This window comes from Silene latifolia, chromosome X, assembly GCF_048544455.1.
Source record: "Silene latifolia isolate original U9 population chromosome X, ASM4854445v1, whole genome shotgun sequence".
Lineage (NCBI taxonomy): Eukaryota > Viridiplantae > Streptophyta > Magnoliopsida > Caryophyllales > Caryophyllaceae > Silene > Silene latifolia.
In genome coordinates this window covers 148,657,172-148,684,280 of record NC_133537.1, presented here as the reverse complement: position 1 = coordinate 148,684,280, position 27,109 = coordinate 148,657,172, and the positions used below count along the sequence as shown (strand labels likewise).

The window sequence follows — 27,109 nt, the reverse complement described above, 5'->3', positions numbered from 1 at the left end:
GATATCACCGAACATAGAATCCCAATTAAGCCAGGTTTCAAGCCCGTGAAACAGAAGCTTTGTCGAATGAGGACAGAATGGGCTCTCAAGATTAAGGAAGAAGTCGATAAGCAATTCAAATCCGGGTTCATCAAAGTTTCCAAGTACTCTGACTGGGTAGCCAACATAGTACCCGTACCCAAAAAGGATGGGAGAATCCGTGTTTGTGTTGATTTTAGGGACTTAAACAAAGCAAGTCCTAAAGATGACTTTCCTCTACCACATATCAACATATTGGTGGACAATGCCGCAGATCACGCTTTACTATCCTTCATGGATGTGTACGCGGGTTACAACCAAATCAAGATGGCCATAGAAGACATGCATAAGACCGCATTTGTCACTCAATGGGGAACCTATTGCTATACGGTCATGCCGTTTGGGTTAATTAACGCCGGAGCTACATATCAACGCACCGCAACTACACTCCTACATGACATGATGCATAAAGAAGTTGAGGTATACGTAGATGACATGATTTTCAAGTCCAAGGATATAGAGGGGCATATTGCGAACCTTCGCAAATTCTTCTCAAGGCCACGAAAGTACAACATGAGGCTCAATCCTCAGAAGTGCGCATTCAGAGTAACATCTGGCAAACTCCTGGGATACGTCGTTAGCCAACGAGGTATAGAAATAGACCCTTCCAAGATTAAAGATCTGATCGAAATGCCACAACCTCAAACGGAAAAAGAAATCAGAGGATTCCTGGGAAAAGTGCAATATATAAGTCGATTCATATCGAAACTCACCATGATCTGTGAACCTATCGTTAAAAAGCTCTAGAAAACATATCACACCATGTGGGATGATGACTGTCAAAAGGCATTCGACCGAATCAAGGAGATATTAGCTAAACCACCAGTGCTCATGCCACCTCAACGAGATCAACCTCTTGGTTTATATCTCACAGTAACCGAAACAGCCATGGGCGCCATGCTAGCTCAAATCGTAGGAAAGGAAGAAAGGGTTATCTACTACCTTAGTAAGAAGTTCATGCAGTACGAGTGCAAATATTCACAAATCGAAAAGACATGCCTCGCTCTTGTGTGGGCAACGAAGAAGCTACGTCATTACATGCTTAGCTACTCCGTCAAAATATACTCCAAAATGGATCCTGTCAAATACCTCTTTGAGAAACCCATCCTCAACGGACGCCTAGCAAGATGGACCTTGATGCTCTCAGAGTTCGATCTCAAATACGTGCCTTTGAAAGTTATAAAAGGGCGCGCCGTTCTGCAATTCTTTGCGAGACAATCTCATCGATGATGCACAAACAATAGATACTTGGTCATTTCCATACGAGGATATACTCCAAACCGATGTAGACTCCTGGGACCTTTACTTTGATGGAGCATCAAACTTAAGAACATTTGGAATAGGAGTGTTGCTCATTTCTCCTGAAGGCGAGCATACACCGATCTCTGTCAAACTCGACTTCGAGGTGACAAATAATGCTGCAGAATACGAAGCCTTGTCTCATTGGACTACAAGCGGCAGTGAGCTTAGGCATTAAAAACCTCCGAGTGCATGGGGACTCGTCCCTGATCATCAATCAAGTTACGGGATCCAGGAAAATCCGAAGCGAAAGCTTAGCACCTTATCAAGCCAGAATAAACCAAGTTGCCCAATTCTTTGATCACGTGACCTATCTACACCTACCTCGGGAAAAAAATCAATTTGCAGATGCTCTTGCAAAACTTGCATCTTTGATTAATATGCCAGATAACATGGTGGAAATGCCTTTATGTATCGAATGACGATCAAAGCCAGCTTACGTCCACCAAATCACCGATGAAGAGGAAATCACAGAGGAACCTTTGTTCCAAACAATCCTAAACTTCAAGATCAACGGTACGTACCCACCGGATATGGACAAAAGGAGACAACGTGCTATACGCCTACTAGCTTCCCAATATGTTCTCATGCAAGGAGAGTTATACAAAAGAACACCTCTTGGTGTAATCCTACGTTGCCTTGATCATTCACAGGCGCGGAAAGTGATGGAAGAGGTCCATGATGGGGAATGCGGTCCTCACATGAGTGGGCCCATGATGGCAAAGAAAATCACACGTTTGGGGTACTGTTGGACTACAATGGAATCCGATTGCATCAAATACGTAAGACATTGCCACAACTGCCAAATCTTCGGAAATGTACAGCATGTCCCTCCTTCATTGCTCTATACGATGACATCTCCTTGGCCATTTTCTGCCTGGGGAATTGATATAATCGGGAAGATAAATCCAGCCGGAACAGGAGGTCACTGTTTCAACCTAGTAGCAATTGACTATTTCACCAAATGGGTAGAAGTGGCTTCCTACTCTAGTCTCACAGCTAAAAATGTAGCAAAGTTCATACAAAACAACATCATATGTCGATACGGTTGCCCACATGAGATCATTAGTGATAATGGATCACATTTCCAAGCTGAGACTGAGCAATTGCTAGCCAAGTACAAAATTAGGCATCACCACTCTTCGCCATATAGACCACAGACTAATGGCACGGTAGAGGCGACAAACAAGAATGTTGTCAAAATTCTCAAGAAAATGATTGACAACTATCGAGATTGGCCAAGAAAGATACCCTTTGCCTTGTGGGGATATCGTACATCCGTTAGGACGCCCACTGGGGCTACTCCTTTCTATTTGACCTACGGCATGGAAGTTGTACAGCCAGCCGAGTTAGAAATACCATCATTGCGTATCTTACTCGAAAGTCAAATCCCATAAGCAGATTGGAAGAGGGATAGATATGAAGAACTCATCCTCCTGGATGAACGTAGGCTACGCGCATTACATAATGTCCAAACATATCAAGCACGTATCAAACGAGCCTTCAACAAAAAGGGTCAAGCCAAGGAACATCAAGGAAGGAGACTTAGTACTTAAGTCAATTAGAGCTCTTTTACCTGTCGACCCACGAGGAAAATTCAAACCTAATTGGGCTGGGCCATTTCTAGTCAAGTCCATACTTCCAGGGGGTGTGGTTAGAATCACAGACCTAGATGGGAATGAATTTGCCAACCCAACAAACCTTGACCAACTAAAGCGGTATTATGCCTAGAATAGGAACAAAAACGCGCCTCGCGTAACCTCACGTGTCGCTCTTGTGGCACTAAATAAACGGCCCCTGGCCAAGCTGAAAAAAAAGCTAATGTCACCTTGCTCTTGCATTTTGACAATCTGTCATCCTCATATCATGAAATAAACTAAATTGCACCTTAAGAGTAAGTAAAAAGCTCATGCTTATTTTCTAAGTTCATTACAAGCTCTTGCTTAGAACAATTATTCTTTTACATTTACTGAAACTACGCGTAAGGGTTTGATTTCATTTTTTTAATGAATACGTAGGCAATCCTTCGCAGGATACAACCCATTAATTTCAAAATGTAAATAGAAGAACATTTGCAGTTGCATTTGGAATTCGACAAGAATAATAAATAGAAAATCACAACGGTTTCATAACCAATTAACCTCATTTATTTCATTCAATTTCTAATAATAATAATAGTACGTTACATAATAATAATGATAAAGATAAACAAAAAAATAAAATAGGCTAGGATTCTAAAAACCCCAGCTTCTTATTACAATAATAATAATAAATAATAATAAAGACTTGGTCTATTCCTCCATTTTCCCTTTGGCCTTGTCATTTTTGTCATATTTCTTGTCACGACCTCGAGCCGGACGCTCTTGCGCCACTTCGGACCTAATCACCAACGGTCTTTCTCGAGGTCTAGCCTTCCCATTCTTGTCAATCACTTTGTCCACGGCAGGAGAGGTCTTCGGTTTCTTCGAAGGATGAACAACTCGAAACCCGGCTTCTTCCTCTCCCTCAGTCAGATGCTTCTCTTTCTCCTTTTCCACCTCGCGCACCTTGTAGTCAACGGGCTCGCGCTTCCTCAATCTCTCACACTCCTCCGGAGTAGTAGCTTTCCTCCACCGCAGATAGGACTCCGACACCCATAAGGCACTAACAGAAGAGTTCAAGAACCATACGTTTCTTTGAGCCCATTTAATGGCCCACTCCCTTCGACTCTCATTAGTAAGCGCCACGGCGTCTGGGGACAAGTGTTAAGCTTCGGATTGTCCGCCTTCAGTCCAACTGTCTCATCAGCCTCTCCGGGAAGATGCATACCATGAATTCCAAGCCAGGAATGCGCACAGATCGGGTAGGATCCAAGGAAGGTACTCCAGTGACAGATTTGAGATGCCACCATGGTACAATCCATCTGATCAAGGGACCATCATCACTCTTTAATTTGTTTTCCAAATAATTGAAGACTCGAGTGAAGTCCACCATGTAGAGCCTAGTCCTCATACCAATTGATCGAGCATGATAGGCAGGAACATTAACTGGGGGCTCGATCAATCGAAGACGATCCATAAGCCAAACCTACCAAAAAGCAGGTGTTAAAAAAAAACAAAAAAACGAAAAAAAAAGAAGAGAAAAAATTCTTTATTCTTTTACCTGCAAAATAATGGGACTTCCCAGATAAGGTAGGTCACGATTGGCTTTCCTGTTATCCAAACCCAATAGGACCTCTCCTAAACATAAACAGGCTAGGCTCCTGCACAGTTCCATTTGCTCAACTAGGCTCAGAAAACGGGGATCACCTCTCAAATCCTCATCAACATGCCCTTGAAGGACATATACATGTAACAAGAAATATCCGAATGCCCTTCGCCTAGCAACATAAGAGATGGTAGGGTCGGCCTTGTTAATGAATCAGTCGATAAAATCCAACATTTGCACTCCTTTCGAGGTCACTAGACGGTCAACCTCAATTCTTGTCAACCCAAGCAAGTCTCTAAATTTGTTCTTATACCCTTGTGAAGTAGAAGGAATAGCAGGCATTTGTTCTGGGTCCCACCCACCGATCGCAGCAATTTCTTCAGGAAATGGGCAAATGTCACCTCCGGGGAAAGCAAAAACATGATAATTCGGGTCCCAATAATCAAGACAAGCATCTAGGAATGGTTTGACCACCTTGATAAGCTTCAAACTCAACAACGATCCAAGATTATAAGCACCCATGTCATACTTCTCCACACTGGAAAACTCATTGGTCCACTCTTTTAGACGAATCTCTAAAGTATTCATGATTAAGGATTGTTTTGAGAGTTTTATGTAATAAGACGAAGGAAGAGACGGAAGAATTGTGTGAATAAAACCTCTATCGACGTTTCTATTTATACTAAAATCTGTTTCCTAAAATCCGCCAGGACGGATACACCGGGGAACAGGCACAGCACCTGCTGCGCCTCTTCGAAGGGACGCAGCTCCTGTTGCGCCTCTTCCTCAGCAACGTCTTTGTGATTTTCCTCGTTGGATCTTTCCTAAATTCCTTAGCGAATAATTTTCTATTCATACGGGTTATTATTTTGGTAAATACGTCAAAGTTACCACAGTTCGTGTTTCCTAATATATATTTCTTTCTATTTTTTCTTTTTTCGGGGAATCATTTCTGCAATTTAATGTAATTTATTTCAAACTTATATATTTCTTTGTTATTTTTTCTCTTTTAGGGAATCATTCCACTCCCGTCCTACATTACATTTCTAACTTATAGGTTTCTAGTTTTACATTTTTTTGGGGGTAACCCTCCCTACCGTCTGGTCATTTCTGGCAAATTTTTTGCAATTTTTTTGCACTTTTGAGTCATTCGTTTTGCGCTAGTTTAGGCCATATATACAAATGTATGTTTTACATGAATTTCTATGTAAATTTTGGCAGCATGACGGCATAAACCGTCATCTACCAAACCTGTTCAAAGCTAACCTGCAGGTTCAAATAACGCAACCCAGCAGCAGAGGCACTCAGGCCATCATTTATACAACCAAAAGAGGGACATGTACAACAAACTGGGGGCTCGAGCCCCAAGCAAAATCCAAAATGTCCAAAATGTGGGTCCTAAAATGTACAAATGTGCAAGATACAGCCAACAACAAACAAAACAAACAACAACAAAAACTACTGTCGGTCGCCGCCTAACTCCGCAACTCTCGCCTCGAGAGCAGCAACCTCGGCGTCGCGGACCTCGAGATCCCTCAACAAACGAGCTGTCTCCTCCCGAGACTGAGCCAGCTCTCGCTCCAGCTCGCGCTCCCTCTACAAGCGCAACAATTGGCTCATGTCAATCATCTCAAGCAATCATAAGAAAGTTAGAAAGTTCAAAAATGAAGTAGACGAAAGGTTCATACCTGGCGACCTCTACCGCCGACAAGTGCCTCGACGGCAGTAAGTTGCAGCCGGTTGGCTACCCTCCATAACGCCACAAACCGAGACGGCGCAACCTGTATTTTTAAATAAGAAGTTCACAATAATTGGATAAGTTATATCAAATGTGTTCTTACACAAAAATCATACAAATTAAAGACTCACCCTCTGAATCAGATGCTGCCAATCGTCCAAGCCAACATCCGTCACAGCCACGTCAAAGTCACGGCTCGGAGATCGTCGTCCTCCCGGTCGCGTCAGTGTACTCGAGGGTCTCAGGGTACTCTGGGGGCTCAATGCCCGCCGCCTCAACCTCCTGCAAAGACAAAGGATTGCCATTAAATCGATGATCATTCATCATACTTTCGAAATGGTCATAAGGAGAGTAAATGCTCACCACAACCGGCGACTACGCCAACCTCCTGTAGAGGAACGCCGAGTAGTCCTCACCAGGAAGCAGAAGGGCGTCACCACCAACGCCAGCCAAGTCAGCCTCCATCTAAGCCTCAGAAGGCTCCCTGAACATCGTCCTAGGAGGATCGATGGGAACCGTCAAGACATCTCGACAGCACTGACGAGCCAAACGCTCGCCCAAATACCACACATGACCCATCGACGTCCTCAACAAAGAATCGCTCAAGCTCCTAGGTCGAAGGACCTCGAGCCACGAAAGGACGAGCGTCAGCGTATTCCGCCCAAGGCCTAGGCACCCACTGGGAAAAGACAAGCAAGAAATCATTCTTATGATCGGTTAAAAAGTAATAAAGAAGCAAAACGAATATAAGTGAGATGCTCACGCTGTCTAGCTGAAGAGCGTTCACTTCCCGCCGGTAGACACAATGAGAGGAACGCTTGCTCCTTGTGCGACACATCACCCAATCCCTCACAACGGGATAGGCCTTCTCCAGCGGCTCCGTCCTCTTGGGTGAGAGGCTCGGAAAGTAGGAGTACACCCACGCCTGTGAAGCAAGATAGTCAATAACGATCTTTCGTAATTCGATAAGGAAAAGAAGTGATTTTAGTCTAATTGAAGGTTCATACCTCCGACAGTAGTCTAGGGCCGACAACACCAGGAGAAGTCCCCTTCTTCATCAACTCCGGACGAACCATGGCCCTCATGAAGCGGATGAGGACCGCAAAACCAGCAGTGACCCAGAAAGAAAGGGAAGAAGCTTCGTCGACAGCCTCTCTCCCTTGTCTCCGAGGTAGATCGAAGACAAGAACCACCAGAACCACAAGCGGGCCCTCTGCTCAGCTGTACAGGGAGAAGGAGCCGTCTCCCTCCCATCAATCACCACCAACGTCGGCGTCTTCCTCGCAAAGTAGTCTCGGACGTAAGAACTAGACACCAAACCAGGAACTGCAGCAGTCTTTGGCGCCTAGTTCCAGCCGATCAACCTCCTAGCCTCGGGCGAGTCCACCTTCATGGCAGTCTCCGGCCACTCCACCGCCTCGGTCCCACACGGCAGACCAGAAATCATGCCGTAGTCCTCCAACATGACTCCCACCTCACCAAAAGGCATGTGGTCTTCGCGATATCCCTCCAAGCCTGCACCAGGGCGCCAAATGCTCCCCGCTCGATCATGGCTCGCTCCTCCGCCGACAGCCTCTCGTAGCACGCCATCGCCGTCGTGTAGCCCGAGAACGATCTGATGTTCCCGGCCTCCTATTGTGATTTGAAACAAAAGCTATCTTTAGTTTGAATGAAATTGGAAAAGATATGAATAAATAAAACAAAAGAAGATGAGTGATGAATAATGAATTCAAGATTACCAAGCTCTTCACCGTCCTATAGGACAGGTGACCCTCCGCGGCCCAAAGCAAGTGCTTGTTGTCCCAGTGTCTCACCAGCAGTGCTCTCCTCGGTGACGACCACCTCCCCCAACGTTGGCCTGCCTCGGGGCCTCCTCCTCCTCCTCGAGGACCTCCTCCTCAGCAACCTCAGCGGCTGCCCCAACAGCAGTGAAAGCCTCCTCGAGAACACAAGATGCGTCAACGGCTGTGTCTATGTCCATGGGAGCTCTCCCAGAAGTAGAAGCCTCGTCACCTGCAACGTTAAAGTAATTTTAGGCCGCGTCAAGTGACGACGAACATTGATTATGGGATTTTCGAGTTTTAGAAGCCCCGAAGTGGCTCTTTTCTCGCCATCTTTGGCCGTACCCCCACAAACCCGATCACTCATGTGGTAATTTTGGTTAAGTCAAGCCTAAGTTGAAGCCTAGTCATGGGTTCGAGTCGAAATTTCGACAGCATTTCGTTATAACGGCGATTATGCCCTAGAAAAGTGTCGTGAAAAAGCCGTCACAAACCAAAATTTCGAGATTGTAGGAAGTTTACCCATCATCCAAGGATTCCAAATATCAAGTTTCATCGCAAATGGGCATTCCTAAGGCTATGTTCGAAGCAATTTACGGTTTAGCTGTGAAACCGTCACAATTTCACTCAAATGCCCAAAACTCAACGAAAATTCAAAACAAATACATGGTTGATCCTTATACTACCAATTAGCCATTTACAAGGTCAATTTTGCAAGGCAAGATCATTTGGGGGAAAAGCCCAAATTTTCGACATTTTAGGGTTGGAAACCCTAAATTTTGTCGATCCAATTCGTCCATTATAGAAGATTAGTGCAAGAATGCTATACATACCTCGATTAGTCATGGTAAATGCAAGCTTTTGGATCAAATTTTGGCGGAAATGGTTGAGATTTGATAGAGAAATTGATGATTTGTGTTTCGAAATAATGAAATGAAACCCCTGTTTCATCGCGCTTTTACGCAGGAAAGACACCCCCAGGAATAGACGCAGCAGGTGCTGCGCCTCTTCCAAGAGACGCAGGTCTTGCTGCGCCTCTTCTTCAACTTCCCTTCATACGAATTTTTAAAAATTCGTTATGAGTTCGTTATTTGTGGGCCCATCGTTGGTGCACCTCTTCCCCGATGCCATTTTATCTTTTTTCGTCCGTTTGACGATTATTCTTCGCTCAGACCCGCATTTCTAAGCCAACTGCAGACTATCGTACATTATTTATTTTTTCCAAGACCTTGCTTGTCACAACGAGCAAGTATTCTCTGACAGGTGTTTCGACACACCTTCATTATATTCCCCCAGCGAGACTAAGCGAATAGACAATCCCTCTTGAGACATGGAGATAAATTCCCGATAAGGTTTCCCCAACGAGAGTTCACATCATACAATCGTCCTTCTCAAGTTCTTCTGAAGTTTGTTTGAAGATGACCCAAGCAGATTTCTCCCAGCGGTTCCCGCCTGTGTCCTGCTACTCACGATATTTCTTGTTTCCTCACGGAGTGCAATAAAGGTGTCGTTCTCCAGAAGTTCCCAGACCGGCAGAGTTCTTACACTCGAGCCTTGGTTACCGCTTAGGCTGAAATTATATTTGGCCTCCTTCCCGTCGATGCTTTCCTTTAGGGTCCCACACCCTAGAGCACAATCCTTATATATCTTTTAGGTTTTACCTTTAGCTCCTATGCTTACCTTTAGCTCCTATGCTTACCCCTTAGCTCATATGCTTACCTTTAGCTCCTATGCTTATCCTTTAGCTCCTATGTTTACCCTTAGCTCCTATGCGCCTCCTGAAGCATCATGAGAAAGAAGTTTCAGGTATGGTCTCTTCTTATGGCTGGCGAGCTTCCTTACGTAGTCTAATGGACTTTAAACGACCCTCCCCGATAGTCGACAGACTCTAAAATGTTCCCGACGACAGATCCTTGGCTCAGACCCTTTGAGCCGCCTCGCGTCGCCACAGTCGTCAGGTTGTAATCTTCGATTAACCTGATGGCTATAATTTGACTTTCGCCTTGTCCAAGCCTCAGTCAAAGTGGGGGCTCTCTAGATACCTAATTTCTGCACCTCCGCAAACCACCCGGTGATGATTGGGCCGCATGTTTGGTACGCGGAACGATTTATGACAGTTCGTAAGTTTATCATCAAGTGATTGCTCAAACACTGGTGTCTACCTCTTAATTGTCATCTACGCGCCGATACGGTCGTTTTGACAGTCATTAGAGTACATTTGGAGTCCGGGCCTAAACCCGTCTTCATTTTCTGATAACCGCTAAATCCCGTGTCAGAATGTTCTGGAATGTTTCGGATATTTCTATTCCATATTCCACAATCTTTTAATCTTTGGTAAAGAATTTCCCGTAATATTCACACAAAATATTAAGGAAAATAAGATTAATCCGTTATTCCATAAATTAAACACGGAAATCTTTCTTCCGCAGGAGGAAACCACTTGGGAACAGATGCAACAGACAGCAGGTGCTGCGCCTCTTCCAAGTGACGCAAGTGCACGCTGCGCCTCTTCCCAAGTCCTTTTCTGCGTATTTTTCGTATCTTTTCATATATTTTCGAGATTCACTTCCAAAGTCTCTCCGAAAACATTAATTCCTTCACGTGATTAGTATAAATAGGAGCCTTCGCTCCTCATATTTCTCACGCGAGTGTCCGCCCTTCTCTTCGCCCTTTGCATTCTAGACCACGTTCTTACTTTTTGGCGTCTACGTGCTTGAACTTTCGACCACGTAAGCTCGGATCTTTCTGAGTACCAGCCTCGTTTTGCATGACCGACCAATTTAACCAACTCCACCATAATCAACATTAATCAATCTGTTCGTTTTCCTCTTACGAGGGAACTTTCGTTACATTCGAGTCGAGCATCACTAAACATAAACTTAGTTCATCTCATTTCGTCAAACATGTAAGTCTGAGGGTGTAAATCCTTCTTTTGTTATTGTTATTTACTTTTTGTAATCATTAATGTAAGGTTTATGTCAAAAGTACTTCTAAAACCGATTTGTAAAACCATGTTTAAAACACTTTTTACAGATTATCAGGAGGCAAACGTCGAGAAAGGACGCAGCAACTGTTGTGCCTCTTCGAAGGGACGCAGAACCTGCTGCGCCCCTTCGTGAGGCTGCCGCAGTTCCTGCTTCCTTTCTTCTTCCTTCTGTTGGGAAATGTGTCCTCAACAATAGTGCGATCACATGATTTAAATATCATTATTAAATCTCATTTTAAGAATACATGTGGGATGTAATATTTTACAGTCAACTGGTCCACACATATCGGTAATGATTGGCTGACTAGAGTTTGACATTACTGTCGTGCGACGGTGGTGATCAGTTGATCCCCATAGGTCATACCTATAGGGAAATACTCTTAATTGATTATTTAATTAATCGTATACCGATACGAGTTAATTAAATTGCTTAAAATTGACGGATAATTTTGTGAGTATAATTTACGTATCTTATTGTAAATATGATTAAATAAGACACGGTCTAAGTAATCGAATTGTTTTATTACTTAGATGAAATTATTGTTTACAGAAACAATTGAAACGGAATGAATAAATTATTATAAATACAGAAAGTTGTAGTTTATAAATTGGAAACCATTTTGGTACAAGTAATTACGAATTACTAGTCGATTTTTGTATATGACATATTTTATGAGTATGTTGATTTTTAATATATTAAAAATACATTACAATTTCATATGTCAAGTAACATGTCACATATGTTACAATTGACAAATGACAAAATAAAATGGACCATCCATTTTATATTGAATGTACCGAAATTATGGAGGGAGTTAGTGGAATAAAATTGTGTTAATTGTTAAGTGGAAAACGCAATGATGGAAGCTAACAAGTAGCCATGCAAACCTAAGCTTTTGAGAAGAGCAAAAATAAAAAGCATTGGGCATACTACCCAAGGCCTTTTTCGGCCAACCATATGAGAAAAGAAAAGAGAGTTTTTCTTTTCAAGATTCATTCATCATTTTTGGATAAAAATTTTCTAGAGTAAGAAAATTAAAAACTCTTTACAATTTGTAAAATTCTAGAGAAATAAAATCTCACAAAATTCCACCTCTTGACCGAAATTTTCAAGAGTAAAAATACAATTTATTTGTGTCAATTTTATAGTAAAAACTTATATTATTACTAGATCATAAATATATAAGTTATTAAGAGATTCCTTGGGTATATGCTTTTGGGAGGGATTCTATACTTGAATCTTGTTCATCCATAAGGAAAGCTCAAGAACAAGGGAGTAGGTGAACTCACTTGTGCCCATAAATCCAAAAATCACAATGTAAGATGATGGTTTTTTCTTTATATTGTTTATTAGTTTGCATGCATAAAATCCACCATTTAATTTTATGACAATTAAATTAAAACATATATGAATATGTTGAGTATATAGATCTACTTTTCCATCAATCGGTATCAAGAGCCTTGGTTGTTTGCATGCAAATCGGTTAAAAGTTTTTCCGAGTTATAAGAATAACATATAAAACTTGAATAATTAGTGTTATTATGAGATATCACGAAAATAATTTATGCATGTTAAATTTCTGGTCCTAAAATGTTTTTAGGATATTTTGGTTAATTTACGGATTTTTATTGTTCATATTATACAATAATGGCATTTAAATATGATTTTATGAGTAAAAATGTCATTTTCGGACTAAAATTAGCTATACTTCGTATTTTCCAGTGATTTTTGGATATGTTGTCACATATATTATTTTGAGATAACCTGTAAATTTTCATAATTTTTGGACATGTTATGCTCGAAAAATGGATTTTTCATTATTAAATTCGGATTTAGGTGAAAAATAGGTTAATATGAGATAAATTTCGAATCTGGTCATAGAAATTTAGTATGTTGACACATGCAATTTTACAAGATGTGTGTAAAATAATGGGCTACAGTGAAGTCTTTTTGCATGATTTATGGATTTTTGAAGAAAAATAGCATAAATAGTGACATTATTAGTGAAAAATTAATAAAACATAATCTATGACTAAGGAAAAACATTATATGTTGCATTTTATTATCGTTTTCAGATCTAAAATTGAAAAATTGATGTATATAATTTTTCACATGTTTTTATGATTATTTTAGTTAAAACCGATAAACCGCAACATTGTTTTTCCGGAAACATTCGAAATTTTTAACCTAAGGTTTTGAACATTATGAGTGTCATGGTATTTTTCCAGAATTTTCATGAGTTTAAATTTCAAATTTCAAATAAATTTGAAATTTTGTGATTTATTTGAAGTTTATAGCAATTTATTATAATTTTAAGTCCATTATGAACAAATTTTAGTAATATGAGTTAATTATGGTCAATATTAGTGAAGTCTAAATTTTGAGTCCTAAGAGGTTAGGGTAATTAACTTATGCATAAATATGAATTTTTGTAATTTTTGTGATTATAAAATGTTGAAATCACGCAAATCCGTAAAAACCGAGTAATATACGATATTGGCTAATTAAAGGCAATTTAGCATAAAATTGGGCATGTTCATACATATTATAATGCTGCATTTTCTTTATGATTGTCATAATTTTAATTTATGTAATTTTTGAATTATGTAATTTTTACTTAGTATGGCCTTAGATTTTAATTGGTATTTCCCGAAATGTATGGGAATATCGATTCGGTTGTAATTTTATTGTGATCTCGTATCACCGTCTTGTAATTTAATAGATTTATTTTATTATAGTTACAAATGTATAATAGGAAATTATGTAATTTGCTATGTAATTTATTTATCTCGGAGTTTCCCAAAGACGTATTTCTTCAAGATGGCGATACATAAAGATGGTGTTACCTCGAGATGCGTGCCACAACCGAAGTTCAAGGGACCAATGGAGTTGGTTTCCGAATATGTAATAGTTAATTAGATTTTCTTTTTTAGGAAGGCCATACTAGGATTTAATTTTTATGCTTTGCATTTTATTTATATGTCGCATGCATCGCTAAATCGCCATAACTAAAACATGCATTGTCATTTTAATCGAGTTTATCGACCGTGTCAATTACAATTATCGTAGTTCACCGCTTTAGTTCACTTAAAACGTGATAGATAATAAATTGACATGACCTCTCGCTAAAACAATTAATTGAGACATAGCCTTACCAAATAGTAGAAACCATGAAAACCTATTTCGCGAGGGAGTGCACTCGGCCATCCCGGGGTACAAACCTTGTTACGTAGGGGAAGTGGGTGATGAATGTCTATCCACCGAATTCATGCTGATGAGGGTTTCATCGGCCATCCCGTGCCCAAATTAATGTGAATTTGGATCATGGACACATTTATTCGAAATTTGGATTGAACTCAACGGAAGTATTCGTGACCATAGTCGCATGTGTTCCGGGCTATAGATAAACATTAGAGTAATTTTATCGACCAAGAGTTCTAAAAGTAGAATCGATTAAACGTTAATCCACCGAGTTATATTAATAAGGGTTCCATCGGCTATCCCGTGCCTAAGTTGATATGAATTTGGGTCTTGGAATCATTTATCATAGTTGGGTAGAGGTCACTATGTAAATGCTTTACTTGTTGTTTACAATTATTAATAAAACGATAAATGTTAAGTTTTCCGCTATTCCGTTGTTATATTGTTCTATTTCTTTACCACATTTCATATACGATATCATTTCGATTCAAATCTCCATTAAAACATCGTAACTAAAGACAAATATGAATTTGCTTCTAAAACCTCAAATGAACCATTGCTAAGGATCTCTTGTAAAGAGTATAGATTAAAGTTATTCATTATCAAACAGGTTTTTGATTCTTGACTAACACATCTACTTACAATGAATTGTTTCTAATTTTGGTAACTAGATTTGTTGGAAATCAAAATTGACCAAAATAACGCAACCACTTCAATGAAAGTTTTAAGACTAAAACGAACAAATGAAGAGTAATCTTCATGAATTCAATTTTGCTTCTCAAAGCAAAGACTCATTGAAATGAGTGGGAGCATTCTCTTAAACCGTTAAGATGAGGACGAGGTTCAAGAAGTAAAGATTATAATGGAATTGATACAAGGTAATGTTAAAGGTAAAGTTGTTGAGAATGACGATACTAAACCTATCAATCCCGACCTATAAGTTTCCATTGTCTTAAATGTTGGACACGAGAAAGAAAACTACCCCAAATTATTGAAGTATCAACAAGTTAGTTGTGGGACATCTAATTGAACCTTCTTCTTTAAATGTTTATTTGATTAAACATAAAATTTTGCTAGTACTACTTCGTCAATATTAGAAACCAATGGAGGTTTTCATCATTGTACTTGATACATAGGATGATTAGAATATGACGACTAGCAACAATAATGTCGAGAGATAGAGTAATTGTGTACTCAATCTAGTTTTTGGATTTAAAGTTGTACTTAATTATGACTATTAAGTGCATAAACTCTAAATAAGAATATAAACTTGTTAAGATACAAAAGAGGTTTTCACTTTTGTGACCCTATACACCACGATTTGATGTATGGCTAGCCCATTATCAAGGTGATTATATTCTAAACCAAACTAGAATGATATATCATGTAGATGATGTAAGATTCAAATTGGTAACCCAAGATTAAACCTTAAATTTTGGAATGATGAACGCAAAGAGTTATCGAGTACTCTTGAAACCATTAGATTGTTAATGGTATATGCGTATCTTGTATTCAAAGCAAGATGTCTCGTGCCTTTTGGTTGAAAAGGAGATCGAGGTTGTAAATCATCGATCCAAAATAGGTTGATCATTCTCTTTTACCAACGATTTAAGTTGACCCTAATGTGTTAACTTAATAAGGTAAATAGAAAAATCTTTAAAGAAGTCTAAAGAGTTCAAGAAATCACGATTTAGTCGTGATGGGATTATCAAAGTGAAGACTTTGATATAAGCCAATGGAAATGTGATCTAATATCACAAGTTAATAATGTGTGATTGGATAAGAATTCAAACGCTATTCGATAAGGTTTGGACTTCGATCAAGTTACTTTGAGTTACTTGATCCTTTTAAGGATTTTATCATTTTGTCTAAATTATTTTTCCACTAAATCGAATCATATGAGATATGAAATGGTAAGGGTACCATGGTTGTAAGTTTTCACAAGAAACAAATGCTCATTTTTCCCTTTTCAATTATCACGAGCACGACGGGTTTGCGGCTCATGAAGCTGTCTTTCTAAAATACAAGTTTATTTCTAGAAGACAGAGTGGGAGAAATTATTCAAGAGCCACAGAGAATGTTATGTCGCAAGAAACTGGTCTTTCTTGGCTACATGAGACGTTTTGTGTAAGACATTATACATTGTTTCTTCAAAACCTAGGAGGTTAAATTCGTCACTTGTTAAAAATGATGAATTCATGCTAAAGAGCTTATAACTCACAAAAGAAATTGTTTGATTCAAGTTGATTACTTCTAGAAAGTAATGAACATATGACTTACATAAGAGTGTTTAAGTCACAACTCAATACAAGGCTTAGAGCCATGAAAATCCGAAACAAAAGGGCTTGATTAGTGACAAAGGTTTTTACACTAATTGAAATGATTAAGTCTATTTGGATATTCTTAGGGATTGTGTTTCATTATGAAGATATGCATACAGCAAGTGAATGTGACACCCCGCGATAAAGCGGAAAATAAAACTTATAAATTAAAGCGGAAATTTGTGATAATTTAAAAACTTTTAAATTACTAGCTAAAGATTAACCCGCGGGTGCCAAAAATGAAATGAAACAAATACAATAATAGGCAGACTTAGGTTATTACAACCCAAGTCTAAAAAAAAACGGGGAAAAGATATCCCACGAATAAACATATAAGGGGTTTCTAAACTAGAAACTAAGGTCCAAGGGTGTAGTTCTCGCTAGCCCACACGTCTTCCCCACGTAAGCATCTTCACCACCTGTCATTCATGTAAATATGAACGCCACAGTCAGTGGGGAGTAACTCAAGGTTCTCCCAGCCACAAAATGTCGAAACGAACATAACAAAGAACGCAATTAGATAAATCATGTAATATACTTACAAAAGATATGAATATCAAGTTTAAATATTTAAACATGTCAATTAAATGAGATGGAATACGATAGATCAATATTAGCATAATGGAGACTCACTATTCATGTGAAATAATCAAATAATATAAAAGATAAGAATACGGTCATTTATGCAAAAACACGCATTTCAAGGAATTACAACATATATATGAGATTAGAATCCGAATCATGTGAAGCAGTTAAGTAAGGGATCAATCAATGCAAAAATACAAGAATAGAAACCATAGCCATTATTTGGGAAAACCACTTAGCAACCATTACACGGGACGTGGCTACTAATGTCACATTTATACTTATGGCTTGCATCTCACCATAAGAACAGATGGGAACATCAATCCCGACGATCATATCGCAACTAAAGGGCTTATAGCTCACCCCTAGTATCCGATAGGACCAAGAAAAACAACACAAGGCATAACTCTTACCTTGAAAGACAAATACCAATATCTATAACCAAGCAAGACCTTTACTACTCATATATAAATATATAATTCCCCTGGTAGGACGACAATGGTACTCCCAAGACTCAGTCCTAGTCTAAATCGCCGCACTCTCGGGGCGTAACGGTCCCCGATTCGACATGCGGCGAACAGTCCGCATCCAAGACTCGATCGACGTAACGGAAGTCGAGAACCCACAATCGGCGTAATAACTCCGAAAGAGGCGGAAAATATGAGCTAAACCCACAATCGGCAGTACAGTCCGAAAGAGGCGTAAAGACAAGTCAAGCAAAATGTATAGCATAAAGGCATTGTCACCAGAATACGATATGAGCTAACCCACAATCGGCGAAACCGAGAGTGGCGGAAAAACATAAATCAACCAACTCCCGGCAGAACGGCACGACGAGGCGTAAACCAATACTTGGCGAAACAAAGACAAGTATGGCGTAAAGATATATCATAAGAATACGACTCAACCAAGTGATACGAATCAACTTGGAAAGAGACTACTACATATAATGAACCGATGATAATCCAAGTGAGATATTTCATGCCAAATCATAATCATGAATATGAATAAGTAACCCATTTCTTCAATATTTGTCACTAGAATAAAAATGTAAACAAACGGAAATGAACCATTTATAATTAGCAAAACAAGCATTCACTTATAAATGGCTCAATTTAATTAAACAAGTAGAATAATTCACTCATATTTGAGATACGATAAATAAATGAGAATGAACGGATTAAAAATTTATATTATAAGTAACTAATACATTTCATCAAATTTTGACTTGAATAAATAATAAATTCCACATTTATGATTCATGTGAGAAATATGTAAATAAACGACAAATAATTAATTTAAGATGCATAAATCATGTGACGGAAATTGAAATTAATTAAACCCGAACAAAATATTTCACGGATAAAATTTACCCAACCGGGGCTACGGCCTAGCCATGACCGGCACCTGCCCAGCCACGGCCCATGCCAAACAAAGCAAAGACTCGCACAGACGACCACCAAGAAAGACGCACGCACAACAGCAACAGCCCCTTGTCCAAATTGTCTTAGGACGGTTTCCTAGGCCAAACCAAGGCGGATTTCATCCATAGAAATGACCCAATCCAAACATGTACATATACTTGAGATATAAGTAAGAAAATTGGTTCAATTTAGCATAAAGAAACCCGTCAAAACAGCTCGTGAAAACTGCCAGACAAAACCCATTTTCACAGTTAATGAGGCTCATTTATGACCGTCTTAAGACGAAATTTTAAGCATGAAAAGAATGAAATTTTTTACATATAACCAAGCTATTAAATACATAGATATTCACATGAGACAAAAATTAAATAATTGGCTCAAATCATCCATGAAATCGACTAAAAAATAGTCCACCAAGGTCACCCATACACACGGTTCCTTACAAACTAAACAAGGAAAATTGTTTATGTCTTGCAGTACTCTTAATGAACTTTGAATTACCTTTATCCAAACAAAGGGGTTTTATATTTCCGGCTGTACTCGTCTGTTATGATTAGCAACATTAGTAGAAGACAAATTTTGATCCAACGGTAGTGATACTAAATTGGAAATTCTGGATATTTTAGGAAAGGGTCAAAAGTGAGGCATCTAGTACCTGTCATGGTTGCCAAGATTCAGGTGTAAATATTACTATAAGACAGATTAGGCTTGGTATGGTTCGACAGATGCAGAGTGTTGTTCACGGTTTTCACTTCCCTTTTTGAGACCGTCTTAAGATGAAATTTTAAGCATTAAAATGATAGTATTCATCCAATTAAATTACCCAACATGATTACCCACTTCACTAAGAATCCAAAGGTACCAACTTTTCTCAAAATGGGTAAGTAAAACTCGAATAAAACCGTCTCAAAGGACACCACATGAACTCACCAAGACAAAAACTTTATGTTATAAAAGAATAAAAACACATTTAAGCACATATAAATTTCGACATAATGTCGAGTAATCCCATCACCGTTACCTTTTTTCTCTTCAAGGAATACATTTCCGACTCAAAGCTACTCCGGGTTGTCCAATGGCACACCTAAAACACAAAGAAAACGGTTAACACGGGATTTTCGAGCCATAAAAGGGCACGGTCAGAATAGGAGAAGAGGAAAGTTCGGCTCTTTCTTACATACAAAGAAGGAGAACGAGAAGAGGAAGCTAATGGAGCGAGAATTATCGAATTTGGTCAAGAAACGAAGACGGGATCTGAGTTTGAAAGGTTTAATGAAAAATGGTGTACAAAGGCTTTTTTGTTTACTGTTATTGCTGTTAGTTTTCCAAACGAAAAGGAAGAAGGAGGTGTGGGGTTGGTCCGATGGTTTTTGTGAGAGTGAGAGTGAGAGAAGTGAATAAAAGAATTATTAATCTAGTTGCAGAATGTTAGTGGTGTGTTGTCGGATGAGATCGATCGGGATTAAACAAGTTTCACATGTGAAAATGTGATGGTCTTCAGCTAGACGGAATAATGTCTCGAGTCTATATTAGCTTGAGACGGAAACTAATATTATTACTGTCACTATTATTATTGTCCGACCAAAAATATGTATACATATATTCTTATATAATTTATGCCTCAAAAATATAATTTACTAATACGTATTTTTATATAAATGAGGTTTTATATATTATTTTTATAAAAAAATCGTGTTTGAAATAAAATTAATTAAATCGAATAATTCAAAAATATAAAATAAAGAAATAAAACGGTTTAATAAATTTTAAATGTCGAATGGGAAATTCATGGGTGTTACAATCACTCCACCTTTGAAAAAGTTTCGTCCTCGAAACTTGAAAGTAGAAATAAAAAGTTAAATAAAAATAAAACCGGACTTTTAAAATTGGTAACCAAAGCATTAAAAGGTTACTTATCGTAAGAATTAAAATTCTTTCAAAATTTTCCAATAAAATTTTCCGACAGAACCAGATTCTCATCAAAGGAACGGAGGTGCTCTCGTTGCGCATTCGAGAACATCACATTCCAAATCAAAGATAAGGTCAAAAGCAACTCATTTGTATAAATCGAAAATCAAAATACTTTCAAAAACATTAATGAAGAGTTTTCAAAAGTATAAGTCTCATTCATGGAACGATATTGCTCTTGTTGTGCACACAAGAACGCTAACTTTCCAAGTCAAAGACAAATTTAAAACAAAAATCACTCGCCGACAAGCGTAGAACAAGTTATCAAACGTCTCTAATAACGAGTTTTAACATCCGTCAACGTTAAAATCAAAAGAAAAGGTAATCCACTCAAATTTTCTTTTGCAAAAGCCAAAATGGAAATAAAGGTTTCACTTTTAAACTCAAAAAGGAGTTAAATTCCTGAAAATATAATATTAAACCTTGACAAAGAAATCATAAATAGATCAAAGTTAACAGAAATTGGATAAAATTTAATGAAATCTCGGGTTTAGCAATTAAAATCATGATAAATAATTTTACACTCAAGGAAAAGATAGGGAACTAAATCAAATTTTCATTTTCGAACCTTTTTAAAATAGGTCAGATTTTGTAAAGATAATATAAATTTTTAACAATGAGCCAAAAATGATAGCTTGAAACGTTTAGAAATTGTACGAAAAGGAAAGAACTTAGATATCATAAATGCAAAGTACGCTAAGAGATTTCAAACTTAACTAATCAAAAGAACTATGATGAACTTCCTAGGGATAAGAATTGAAGTCAGGTCAACAAGGACGTCAAAGATAACGTTTCACAAAGTTTACGAGTACCAAACTTAAAGGAGGAGCATGATGAAGCGAGGAAGAGAGGTATGAACGGTAACACTTATGGTCAAAGAAGAAGGGAATTAGACAAGAAGGAAACGCCAAGTACTCGAATCCCAAATAACATCACCCTAAACGGCTCAAAACTTCTTAACAACAAAACTTATAACCACAAAGACTCCCAAGGATTTCCTCAAAATGCTTATGTTACATCATCTTAAGCTATTCCATGAAAGAAGGTACTTCACTATAAGTGTGATTTCACCACTCCAAATCCTCTAACATCTATAACCAACCTCCACGAGATCAAGGTCAACGCTTCTAACAAAGCTATACTCATATCCAACTAGTGTCAACCATGAGTTTCTCAAAATGGTAAACCATCAATCAAAATCCAAGTTCAAAAGTTCTTTTGCACAATCCATCATCCCAAAGAGATCTTGTTATACTCTCGAAACCTAAAGCATAGATGGTGACATTCTCCAAACTACGAGACAACCACCCAAAACATCTAACTCATCTCAGCTCAGCTCAACATCTATCGATCCCAACTTATAATCACATCTCAAGAACTCTGGTAACTAATCCTCATTACCGCAAAGTGGATACCCAAATGAGACTCCAAAACTAGCAACAAATCATGCCTAACATGGTTCTTATGTAATCATCACAACACTCACAAAAGTATACCGACTATGCTAACCTCAAGCTCACCTCAAACTTCCATGTAACACTTTCATCACCAACGGCCAACACGTCCTAGAGGTGTTTCCTTCCAAGCTCTCAACATAAACTCTACTCCATGTCAAAGCCCCCAAGCAACAATACTCGAGTTACCAAATTCTCAAATTCCAAGTATAAACAACATGGTGAAGTTCCATAACCTTAGTATCATAGGCAACTCACACTCAACACACAGAATTTCACCGATCAATTATACTCACTTTACCGAGGGGCTAGGTATAAGAATCACCAAGTACGTCTCACCACACTACCTAAGTCCTTCCAATATCACAACTTCTCAAAACCGGGGTTATAGGTCAACCAGAAACAACTCCACAAGCCAAATTATCTAACTAAGGTTAACATCCCACAAAAGAAAGAGAACTATCAAAAAGGCGTTAAGGGAGGATTAACAAGGAACAAATGACAAGTTGGGGGGTATAAGAGTAGCTTTCAAGGAAAAAGAAAAGAAAAGAGAGTTTAGAAGAAGAAGTAAGCATCAAGAAGTAAAAGAATAAGGTAAGGTACACAAAGAAGGAGGAATATCTTCGAGGAAGAAGAAGCATTCTTCAAAGGTTGAACAAATCTTCAGTTTCCGGCACTAGGCACCAAGTCTTAATCTCCACATAGGTAAGCTCACGGTCATTGATCTAAGAGCACAACAATTATTAAATGACAATCAACAAACATGTTAGAACCTAACAAAGAGCAAACACACTACAGACTACCACCTAAGGTCCTTAAGTCTACCCATCTCTCATTCATTTTTCAAGGTCAAGTTCAAGTTTAAATTTGGGGTACACGTGTCTGCGTCGGGAGCAACATAGGCTCTGATACCAACTGTGACACCCCGCGATAAAGCGGAAAATAAAACTTATAAATTAAAGCGGAAATTTGTGATAATTTAAAAACTTTTAAATTACTAGCTAAAGATTAACCCGCGGGTGCCAAAAATGAAATGAAACAAATACAATAATAGGCAGACTTAGGTTATTACAACCCAAGTCTAAAAAAAAACGGGGAAAAGATATCCCACGAATAAACATATAAGGGGTTTCTAAACTAGAAACTAAGGTCCAAGGGTGTAGTTCTCGCTAGCCCACACGTCTTCCCCACGTAAGCATCTTCACCACCTGTCATTCATGTAAATATGAACGCCACAGTCAGTGGGGAGTAACTCAAGGTTCTCCCAGCCACAAAATGTCGAAACGAACATAACAAAGAACGCAATTAGATAAATCATGTAATATACTTACAAAAGATATGAATATCAAGTTTAAATATTTAAACATGTCAATTAAATGAGATGGAATACGATAGATCAATATTAGCATAATGGAGACTCACTATTCATGTGAAATAATCAAATAATATAAAAGATAAGAATACGGTCATTTATGCAAAAACACGCATTTCAAGGAATTACAACATATATATGAGATTAGAATCCGAATCATGTGAAGCAGTTAAGTAAGGGATCAATCAATGCAAAAATACAAGAATAGAAACCATAGCCATTATTTGGGAAAACCACTTAGCAACCATTACACGGGACGTGGCTACTAATGTCACATTTATACTTATGGCTTGCATCTCACCATAAGAACAGATGGGAACATCAATCCCGACGATCATATCGCAACTAAAGGGCTTATAGCTCACCCCTAGTATCCGATAGGACCAAGAAAAACAACACAAGGCATAACTCTTACCTTGAAAGACAAATACCAATATCTATAACCAAGCAAGACCTTTACTACTCATATATAAATATATAATTCCCCTGGTAGGACGACAATGGTACTCCCAAGACTCGGTCCCTAGTCTAAATCGCCGACTCTCGGGGCGAACGGTCCCCGATTCGACATGCGGCGAAACAGTCCGCATCCAAGACTCGATCGACGAACGGAAGTCGAGAACCCACAATCGCGAACAGTCCGAAAGAGGCGGAAAATATGAGCTAAACCCACAATCGGCGAAGACAAATCCGAAAGAGGCGTAAAGACAAGTCAAGCAAAATGTATAGCATAAAGGCATTGTCACCGAATACGATATGAGCTAACCCACAATCGGCGAATGACCCGAGAGTGGCGGGAAAAACATAAATCAACCAACTCCGTGAACGGCACGAGTGCGGCGTAAACCAATACTTGCGTAACAAAGACAAGTATGGCGTAAAGATATATCATAAGAATACGACTCAACCAAGTGATACGAATCAACTTGGAAAGAGACTACTACATATAATGAACCGATGATAATCCAAGTGAGATATTTCATGCCAAATCATAATCATGAATATGAATAAGTAACCCATTTCTTCAATATTTGTCACTAGAATAAAAATGTAAACAAACGGAAATGAACCATTTATAATTAGCAAAACAAGCATTCACTTATAAATGGCTCAATTTAATTAAACAAGTAGAATAATTCACTCATATTTGAGATACGATAAATAAATGAGAATGAACGGATTAAAAATTTATATTATAAGTAACTAATACATTTCATCAAATTTTGACTTGAATAAATAATAAATTCCACATTTATGATTCATGTGAGAAATATGTAAATAAACGACAAATAATTAATTTAAGATGCATAAATCATGTGACGGAAATTGAAATTAATTAAACCCGAACAAAATATTTCACGGATAAAATTTACCCAACCGGGGCTACGGCCTAGCCATGACCGGCACTGCCCGACCCACGGCTTTGTGCCAAACAAAGACTCGACTGCACACACGACCACCACCCGACGCACGCACAACAGCAAATGTTCCCCTTGTCCAAATAGTCTTAGGACGGTTTCCTAGGCCAAACCAAGGCGGATTTCATCCATAGAAATGACCCAATCCAAACATGTACATATACTTGAGATATAAGTAAGAAAATTGGTTCAATTTAGCATAAAGAAACCCGTCAAAAACAACTTTCGTGAAAACTGCCGACAAAACCCATTTTCACGATTAATGAGGCTCATTTATGACCGTCTTAAGACGAAATTTTAAGCATGAAAAGAATGAAATTTTTTACATATAACCAAGCTATTAAATACATAGATATTCACATGAGACAAAAATTAAATAATTGGCTCAAATCATCCATGAAATCGACTAAAAAATAGTCCACCAAGGTCACCCATACACACGGTTCCTTACAAACTAAACAAGGAAAATTGTTTATGTCTTGCAGTACTCTTAATGAACTTTGAATTACCTTTATCCAAACAAAGGGGTTTTATATTTCCGGCTGTACTCGTCTGTTATGATTAGCAACATTAGTAGAAGACAAATTTTGATCCAACGGTAGTGATACTAAATTGGAAATTCTGGATATTTTAGGAAAGGGTCAAAAGTGAGGCATCTAGTACCTGTCATGGTTGCCAAGATTCAGGTGTAAATATTACTATAAGACAGATTAGGCTTGGTATGGTTCGACAGATGCAGAGTGTTGTTCACGGTTTTCACTTCCCTTTTTGAGACCGTCTTAAGATGAAATTTTAAGCATTAAAATGATAGTATTCATCCAATTAAATTACCCAACATGATTACCCACTTCACTAAGAATCCAAAGGTACCAACTTTTCTCAAAATGGGTAAGTAAAACTCGAATAAAACCGTCTCAAAGGACACCACATGAACTCAGTCAAGACAAAAACTTTATGTTATAAAAGAATAAAAACACATTTAAGCACATATAAATTTCGACATAATGTCGAGTAATCCCATCACCGTTACCTTTTTTCTCTTCAAGGAATACATTTCCGACTCAAAGCTACTCCGGGTTGTCCAATGGCACACCTAAAACACAAAGAAAACGGTTAACACGGGATTTTCGAGCCATAAAAGGGCACGGTCAGAATAGGAGAAGAGGAAAGTTCGGCTCTTTCTTACATACAAAGAAGGAGAACGAGAAGAGGAAGCTAATGGAGCGAGAATTATCGAATTTGGTCAAGAAACGAAGACGGATCTCGAGTTTGAAAGGTTTAATGAAAAATGGTGTACAAAGGCTTTTTTGTTTACTGTTATTGCTGTTAGTTTTCCAAACGAAAAGGAAGAAGGAGGTGTGGGGTTGGTCCGATGGTTTTTGTGAGAGTGAGAGTGAGAGAAGTGAATAAAAGAATTATTAATCTAGTTGCAGAATGTTAGTGGTGTGTTGTCGGATGAGATCGATCGGGATTAAACAAGTTTCACATGTGAAAATGTGATGGTCTTCAGCTAGACGGAATAATGTCTCGAGTCTATATTAGCTTGAGACGGAAACTAATATTATTACTGTCACTATTATTATTGTCCGACCAAAAATATGTATACATATATTCTTATATAATTTATGCCTCAAAAATATAATTTACTAATACGTATTTTTATATAAATGAGGTTTTATATATTATTTTTATAAAAAAATCGTGTTTGAAATAAAATTAATTAAATCGAATAATTCAAAAATATAAAATAAAGAAATCAAACGGTTTAATAAATTTTAAATGTCAGAATGGGAAATTCGCGGGTGTTACAGTGAATCTAAAACCCACTTCTTCAATTAGAAGGAATGTATTCAATACATGTCTTGAGTTTTTGTAGATTCTTGCAATCCTAAGATAATGTGAAACTTAAGAGAGAATCTTAAGTAGGACATCAATGAGTTGGAATCAATGTTTTGATCATGTTATAAAACTTTTCTCGATAAGTCGAGAAGTTGTGTTTATACATGGAGTTTAGTGGGAGTTACGGAAATTTTATTTAGTCCGATATGTGGATGACATATTGATCATTAAGAATGATTTAAGACTTTTGGAGTAATATAATACATCTTTAATATCCAGATTTATGAAGATAAATCTACATGATATTAGCGTCAATAAGAAGTCTTGTGTTGATAAGATTCATGACTAGTTCAATTAAATTGAACATATTTGATTGATTCCATTTGCTTCCGCTGCCGGATCAATTAAATGAGTAATGATGTATAACACTTCATATACTTTGAGTATGATGAATTGTT

General features: G+C 38.1%; 2 long non-coding RNA genes across 2 annotated transcripts; both read right to left on the bottom strand.

The window, feature by feature from the left end:
- Window positions 1-16,771: 16,771 nt before the first annotated feature.
- Window positions 16,772-20,204, bottom strand: LOC141621622 (uncharacterized). Its single transcript, XR_012532506.1, has 3 exons — window positions 19,778-20,204; window positions 19,622-19,684; window positions 16,772-17,010 (listed from the first exon to the last, which is right to left on the bottom strand). It is a non-coding gene; the product is annotated as an uncharacterized LOC141621622 (long non-coding RNA).
- A 2,302-nt stretch (window positions 20,205-22,506) lies between these two features.
- On the bottom strand, window positions 22,507-26,072 carry LOC141621621 (uncharacterized). Its single transcript, XR_012532505.1, has 3 exons — window positions 25,999-26,072; window positions 25,843-25,905; window positions 22,507-23,230 (listed from the first exon to the last, which is right to left on the bottom strand). It is a non-coding gene; the product is annotated as an uncharacterized LOC141621621 (long non-coding RNA).
- Window positions 26,073-27,109: the final 1,037 nt, after the last annotated feature.